Below are 8,600 nucleotides of genomic sequence, written 5' to 3'. Positions count from 1 at the left end.
CCGGGCCAGGCTTCAAAATCGCAGTTTTGCAAATTTCTTCGCCAGTTTCTCGAATTTCATGGGAAATTTGCGAAATTCGTGGCGAAATGGGACAAATTCGCCCATCACTAATGTTATCATGAAACCCCTTATGCAGAAAGCTCCAAACTACAGGAAGGTCTTCTCCTATAGGAATGTCCAAAAGGGAAAGGCCATCAGCATATGACAATTGAACCGTTATGTTGCAAGGGCAAGGTAAAGTAAATCACTATGTAACTTTGTTACTTGCATAGAAGAGGACAAGTTAGTGTTTTAAGTAGGAATGGGAGAATTTGACCCGTTTCGTTTCGACAAAAATTCGCCGCCGTTGAAATGTCGCAGACCCCCATTAAAGTCTATGGGCGTCCAAAAAACATTGTCGCGCGGCGAAATTTTTTTGACACGCATCTTTTTTATTTTGATGCACAACGCCATACAGAGCCAATAGGCGTAATTTCTCTGGCGAAACAAGGAAAAAAATTTACCCATCCCTAGTTTTTAGCCTTGATATTGTGATACAGTGGGGGTCATTTATCAACAATGGGCAAATTTGCCCATGGGCAGTAACTCATGGCAACCAATCAAATTGTTGCATTCATTGTTCTACCTACAGCTGGCTGAAGAAAGCCACTCACTATAGGTTACTGCCTATGGGCAAATTTGCCCATTGTTGATAAATGAGGCCCAATGTCTTTAAATTTTCCCACAGGCTTTACTGGATACAGTATAAACAGTATATATATAATTAACTACTGGCACTTACTTTTGGATATATATATATATATATATATGTATGAACAAACCTCTTTTGGTTTGTTTTGGGATAATTATCTGGATTATTTTTTCTCTTTCTTTTCCTTATGGATTTTTTTATTTTTTTGAATTTTGTTCATATGAAAACTTTTTCCTTATATAATATGTAATAAGTTTGCTTTCATCAAAGAACCTAATAAGTGACGGAAGGATGGACAATTTACACACATATTTTACTTGGATTTCAATTTATGTTAATGATTATGCAAATAAGTGGGTTTAAATTTTCACTACTGCTGTTAGTTTGCTAGCCTGACGAAAGGGGCGTGCCCCCGAAATGTTACTCCGTAATAAACACGCAGGACTTGGCCCACTTGAATTAGGTCCTGAGTGCCGGTAATTTTCTTCTTTACCCATCTCCTATAGGGCCAGAATTTTTGCCAGAATTTTTGTCACCACTACGCCAGCCACAAACTAATTCACTACTAACACTGGTGACTTTTCACTGGCATTACTTCGGCAGTGCGAGCATTTATAAGCAATGTTGCACCATCGTTCGTTTATGCCTAGCGAAAATGCGCTAGTGATCTTACGCTTAGTTCAATTTGAATAGGGCAGGTACATTAAAGTTGAATGGATGTCTTTATTATATTGGTGCAAATGCTTGAAGTTACCACTTGTTATTACAAATGTCCAGGGAACCTTAATAAAGACAAAAGAGTTAATATTATGCCCTACACATGAGCCCACTATAAAATGAATGTTCCATATGTTCTCAAATGTCTGGGGATAAATGTTAAGCCAAAAAAAGTTCACATTAGGACTTTTGCAGGCAATACCGCTTAAAAATACCTGGGTAATTAAATGTTTTTTTAAAAAAAGGAAATGAATGTGCTACCCACCGACCTCATACCTCCCAACATTTGAAAAATTTAAAGAGGAGAGAAAAAAAATGTTGACCATGCCCATTTGTGGTCACACTCCATAAATGTCACGCTCATTTAACCAAATGTGGCAGGTTATGGAAAGTTTGGAGACATTTCTGGGGGTTTTAGGGCAATGTTTTATGTGTTATTACAGTTTTGCTTATGAAGGTGAATTTACCTTTAAGCTGCAAGCCGCCTCATTTCTCCCAAGAAACCTGCTTATCTTAAGTAGTTACAACTGTATACTGGGTTATTTGCCAAAAGGCTCTTATCTAATTTAGTTTCAGAAACATATGTATCTTTTTTTGACTGTTCAGTGCAGGAGATCAAAGCACCCCCCCCCCCCCCCGTCTTCCCAGTCTTCCCCTGACTCGCCTTGAATTTTTTTGTTATGTGCTCAATGTCTCTGGCGTGTCCTATCGGGTCACACTGCTGCTCCCTTGTAGTTACGCAACCGTGTCCCCTGGGCTTGTCTGATTGATGGTCAGCTCCTCAGCCAGATTGAGTACATATCACACAGCTTGTCAGTGGCCCCCCTGGGAAGAGTGTTACCATGAGCTGTGCTGAATGCACAGGGCTGATGGTACAGAGATGCACCAATACTCAGGGCCGGAACTAGGGGTAGGCACAAGAGGCACCTGCCTAGGGAGCAACGAAAGGGTGGGTGCTGGGCAGGCAACTGTCTTCTACCTACCCCACACTTGACAAAGGGCTCCGCCCGAAACATGGTGTGTAACTCTACCTCCCAATAAAGAGTACTGCAGTCAAGTTGCTGCCTTGGGTTTGTTCCACAACTAACTGCATTATTGATACATTGATTTGGGATATCGAACACAGGATAACCCGTGAAATTAAACCATCAAAGACTTTTGGTGAGCCGCACCCATTCCTTTATTCGTACTGACTTCCCAGTTTGTTCCAATGCTGGCCTGTCTGCCTTGTCCTGTGCCCCAGGAATGGGTCTTCTGTTTGGAAGGGAACTGGTCATGTGTCCACTCAATGGCATAAATAGAGGGTATGGGTGCACCTGGCCCCCCCCCCCCCCCGTCTCCCCAGTCTTCCCCTGACTCGCCTTGAATTTTTTCGTTGTGTGCTCAATGTCTCTGGCATGTCCTATCGGGTCACACTGCTGCTCCCTTGTAGTTACGCCACCGTGTCCCCTGGGCTTGTCTGATTGATTGTCAGCTCCTCAGCCAGATTGAGTACATATCACACAGCTTGTCAGTGGCCCCCTGGGAAGAGTGTTACCATGAGCTGTGCTGAATGCACAGGGCTGATGGTACAGAGATGCACCAATACTCAGGGCCAGAACTAGGGGTAGGCAGAAGAGGCACCTGCTTAGGGAGCAACAAAAGGGTGGGTGCTGGGCAGGTACCTGTCTTCCAGGCCCGGACTGGCCATTTACTGGTTTGGGCAAATGCCAGACGGACCGTTTGCTTTGAAATGTAAATGTGCCGCTTGACGAAAAATGCTAATTAAGCCCGCCTTTAATATGTAAATGAACTGCCCCCACAACAGAGTTAACACCTTCTGCAATCAATAAACCGGATGATAGAACAAACAGCCTGCTTTGAACAGAGTGGCATCAGAGGTGGAGAGACTGGAGATATGCTAATCACTGTTCTAATTACAGAAAATGCCTCGCCATCTAGTGGAAGTGTAGGGGAAGTGCATATACGGGTATGAAAGGTCACAGAAGAAGGCCAGTAAGCTTTTCCAGTTGTGTTCATATAGAACCGAACGAATGTGTCTGTGTGCACCCAAAGATAGGCATTGGCATAAGATCTGCCCGACTTTTCAGGTAATTGCAGGCAGTTGGGCTCCAGCCAGGCACGCAGTATGGCAGCATTTACTGTGGGAAGTGTGTATGGGTTCTGTGAGGACATGTTTATGTTTATTGGTTACTATTCCTGGGGGAAAACGTAGTGCTTTTTTATTACTTATGGGGGAATGGGAGTAGCCACAGGAACAATCTAAGAGACAATTAGATGATAATATATAAACATAACATTTTGGACTGTGACACATGGTGATTAAGCTCTCTTAGGCCACGAATCCAATCCACAGAATAGCTGTGATAGAAACTGGGGTGAGATATTTGTTGCAAGGGTCAGTTTAAGCATTTAGGGTGTACAATAATGCTGGTGATTATATGATAATGGACCCTGCTTGGTACAAGAAATAGAGCTCTTAAAATATTTATTAATAAACACTAGTTCTAGTTCACCCTAGTCCTTGGCGTTGAAAATATATATATCATGCTTTGCATTGGCGAGAATACATGGGCTGCTTTGATACTTTTGCCAGGGCTGCTTTTTCCTCCCAGTCCGGCCCTGCTGTCTTCTACCTACCCCTAGTTCACGTTAGCTGCTCTCTACTACCTTCCAGCACTCTCTACCCTCCCCTCCTGCTCTCTTTAAGCTCCCTTCCGATGCTCTCTCCCCTCCCTTCCGGCACTCTGTGCATGTGTGTGCAGTCAATCAAGGGGAAGCGCGGTGGAAGGCCGAGTTGCCTGATCGGCTTGGTCCTGCGCTGCAAATACTGCCACTAATTAGGGGGTGTAAGCAATGCCTTTGGCATGAAGATTTGGTGTTTGTTCCCTATACCAATGAGTAGCTTATAGGGTCGGACTGGGCCGGAGGAACACCAGGAAAAAACCCCGTGCTCCTTGCTCTAAGCCAATGGTCTGGCAATAGGAGTAATGGGGGGGGGGGGGTTACAGCTATGCCAACTAAGAAAGCATCTGTGCAGTGCTAAGCCTAAGGTTGCAATTGTAGGTATATGATATATGATGAGTTTCCATGGTATCATAAGCAGGGCCACAACTCACACAATCTGAACCCAAAACGTAGGATAGGGGATAGTGGGAACATGAATAAGGTCTATAAAGGCAAGGATATTAACTGGAGCAACAGTACTGCCAGATCAGTTAATGGGAATAAGTGACCATAATGTTATATCATTTAATTTCTGGTGCAAAAATCAAATATACACTGGGGCAACAAAAACCATGAATTTCAGAAATGCTAATTTTAGTGCCTTGAGGGCTTCCCTTCAGAGCATTGATTGGGGCATTAGGTTTTCAGCTAAAAATAATATAATAAATATTGTAAATTAGCAATCGGGAAGGCAAAGAAAGAGAAGGAAGAGTGCTTTGTGGCAGAAGGTAGGACTAATCCCAAAAGTTTTTTAAATACATTAATAGTAAAAAGATGCAGGTTGAGAGTGTTGCTCCATTAAATAATGGCATCAGTATGGTTGTAACAGATACAGAAAAGGCAAATGTGCTAAATCAGCTCTTTTCTTCAGTGTATACAATAGAGGAGTCTGGGTTCACAGTCTCACTTCATAGCTGCACTGATGGCTTCGCTCAGTCTAGTAAGTGGCTTACTCAGGATATGATCCAAAAAGCTTTAATAAAAATTAATGTTAACAAGGCTCAAGGGCCTGATGGCATACACCCCCGGGTTCTAAGAGAGCTTAGTTCAGTCTTAGACCAGCCCTTATTTCTGATTTTCTCCAATTCACTTTCATCTGGTATGGTACCTATGGATTGGAGAAAAGCTCATGTCATTCCAATATTAAAAAAGGTATTACGATCTCAGCCTGGTAATTATAGGCCAGTAAGTTTGAAATCTTTGGTGGGCAAATTATTTGAAGGGATCACATTCAAAATGTTGTCCTAGTGAATGCCATTATGAGCAGCAATCAGCATGGCTTTATGAAGGATAGGTCACGTCAGACTAATTTCATTGTTTTTTATGATGAGGTAAGTAAGATGCTGGACAGTGTGGGGGGCAGTAGATGTGATCTATTTAAATTTTGCCAAAGTGTTTAATACCGTGCCCCACAAACAACTGCTTTCTAAACTAAGGTCTGTTGGGCTTAATGAAGTCGTTTGCACATGGATAGGAAACTGGCTACAGAATCGGGTACAGAGGGTGGTTGTTAATGGGACATTCTCTACTTGGATTAAGGTTCTTAGTGGGGTCCCAATCTGAGCAGCTAAATGGCAAATGAGATTCAATGTTGATAAATGTAAAGTCATGCAACTGGGATGTAATAATATCCAAGCCACTTATACCCTTAAAGGGACTGCACTAGGCAAATCCATTAGGGAGTCCTTGTAGATGATAAACTTGGCTGTAGCAAGCAATGCCAGTCAGCAGCATCAAGGGCAAATAAGGTCTTGAGCTGTATTAAAAGGGGCATTGATTCGTCCAATTTATAGAGCACTGGTAAGGCCCCATCTAGAATATGCCGTACAGTTTTGGTGTCCATCACTCAAACAGGAGACTTCCAAAGAGAGAGGGTACAGAAAAGGGCAACTAAGCTGGTGAAAGGTATGGAAAATCTTAAATGAAGAAAGACTGGCCAAATTGGGGATGTTCACACTGGAAAAGAGGTGTTTAAGGGGTGATATGATAACTATGTATAAATATATAAGGGGATCATATAATAAATCTCTCTAATACTTTATTTACCATAGGTCTTTCCAGCTGTATGTAGCAATCAATACTGATACAGGTTATAAGAGATCCCTAAAGATCCCTAACCAGTTTCTCAGGGGTCTGTCCAAAACTCTGTGCATTCTGGCACTTTGAAAAATAATTCTCAATCTAATCTAATCTAATCATGTAAGCATTACTTTCTTACTTAGAAACCCAATATCCAGGAAGCTTAAAATTATAATACGGCCGTCTCCCATAAAATCCAGCAAATAATTCAGATTCTTAAAAATGATTTCCCTTTTCTCTGTAATAATAAAACAGTACCTTGTATGTAATCCCATCTAAATTGCATGAATCCACATTAATACCAAAGGAATCCTGTTGGGTTTATTTCTTGTTTAAAAGTTATTTAGTAGACTTGAGGTTCAGTGATTTAAATTACAGGAAAAAACCTCATTTGGAAATACTTGGGTCCCAAGAATTCTTGATAAGGGGTTTGATACATGTAATTACATTTCCTAGTCTTGTATAAGTAATCAAGAAAGCAAATGTTAAAGGACATAAGTGAATTATTTGAGTCATAATGTTATCTGTAAAACTGCAGAATTTAGAACTGTATGTGTAACAATGCCGGTGATTTTAAATTCTTTTCTTCACTTTAACTTCAGATCAAAGAGAACGCTCAGTATTCTTCATTGGATGGATCATAGTCCTGGTTTTCCTTACTGATAAACAGAAGCAAAGCAAGCCCTGAAACATCACTGGGGTTTCTCTTTAACTTCTGACTGGCTATCCTTCTCAGAGACGTCTCACACTGTTGTCTGTATTCATTCTGTTGAATCCGCAGCCCTTCCTTGTACTGATCTACAGCTTCATCTTCAGATTTCTTGCAGTTTTCCAGAAATGTTCCATACTCTAAGTGGGCTTGTTGTTTCTCATATTCAGTAATGGTTGTTAGCTCTGTGGCCTTTTTATAGGTTTCTTCTGCTTTTTTAGATTGATTTGATGTGACGTACATATCTGCTAAATCAAAATGCGCATGTAGAAATGACTTTTTCACTTCTAGCACCATTTCAAAGTGAAATATTGCCTTTTCCATTAGATCTTTTATTTTTTGTGTGTCTTGACCACTTTTATCACCCCTTCCTGTTCTGTTCCTTTGTTTAAGCATTTGTCTGTAGCACAGTCCCAGCTGATGATGGAGAAAACCAGAGGTAGGAGTTATGCTTACAGCCTTTTTCAGGACTGCAATAGCTTCCTCAAACATCCCTGCTCGTCTGTAAAATTTGCCAACATAGCGAAGCACATAGGGAAGATCTGGTGTCAGTTCTAGGGCATCCTTAATATACTTCATTGCCTCTTCTTGTTTCTTAAACTCCTGTAGTTTCAAAGCAAAAAGTGCCTTACTTACAGAGTCCTTTGGATTCAGCTTAACTGCCCGTTCCAAAAGCTGGAATGAGACATATTTGACGTAGGGCCTTCTTTTGCTTCGGTATTCCTCCAGCCGATAAACTACAGTTGCCAGTCCAGTATTCCATTCAGGATCATCTGGATTCGCTTTCAGAGCCTCTTCAAAACAGTCTTTTGCTTTTTCATAGTATTGGCCACAGAAGTTCACCAGAGCCCATCCTTGTTCTCCGTAGGTCTCAGATTGCACAAGATCTTCAAGCCCTTTTGATTGCATATAAATAGTATTTATCTTCTCAATATAGAGCTTGGAGCTTTCACTATCATTAAGGTAGTAATAGATCCACGCATAGTTGGAGAAGGTCATCAGATATTTCTTGTCGGTCTCCAATACTTTAGAATCCCAAAGAATAGCCTCTGCTTTTTGGAGATACACAATAGCCTCTGTATTATCATTCTTCAAATGGGTTACATAGGCCAGAAGGTTATATACCCTCCCTTTACAATCCACATTCAAATATTTCAGTTGTTTGTTAAGTCTTTCTTTCAATTCTTCAAGATCAGCATCCTTTTCCTGTAGCCCCCATGTAAAGTGGCACTTCAGCTCTTCAAGATGAGATTTCAGTGTAGCCTGTGACTCACTGTAATTAAAACATAAAGCACACAGTTGGTATTTGAGATACATTTAGCAGCATTGCATTAAGGAGGGGTGGGAAGCACATGGACAGGCCATGCTTGAGAAAGGGGTCACGCCCCGAAACGTTGCATCCGCAATAAACGAGCAAGGTTATACAGTACTACCTGCTAGTAGTACCCATGTTGTGCCGGTGTGTTCTGTGTCTAAGCACATGGACAGGGCCACCATCAGGGGGAGGACAGGGGGCAGTGTTGTACTGGGCCCGGAGCGTAAGGTGGGCCCGGGCATGCTACAACTACTTGATTAGCCAGGCCCCCTGCTTTGAGAGAGCTGCCGAGCTCGGAAGGGAGGGCAGGAGGCATCTTTGGTCCATTCCCTTCCCATATTGATCACAAAGTTTAAGTTCCA

General features: G+C 41.8%; 1 pseudogene; it reads right to left on the bottom strand.

The window, feature by feature from the left end:
* Positions 1 to 6,801: 6,801 nt before the first annotated feature.
* On the bottom strand, positions 6,802 to 8,240 carry LOC108695773 (annotated as a pseudogene).
* Positions 8,241 to 8,600: the final 360 nt, after the last annotated feature.

The sequence above is a fragment of the Xenopus laevis genome, chromosome 7L, assembly GCF_017654675.1.
Source record: "Xenopus laevis strain J_2021 chromosome 7L, Xenopus_laevis_v10.1, whole genome shotgun sequence".
Taxonomy (NCBI): Eukaryota; Metazoa; Chordata; class Amphibia; order Anura; family Pipidae; genus Xenopus; species Xenopus laevis.
This window is presented reverse-complemented; position numbering and strand designations above follow the sequence as displayed.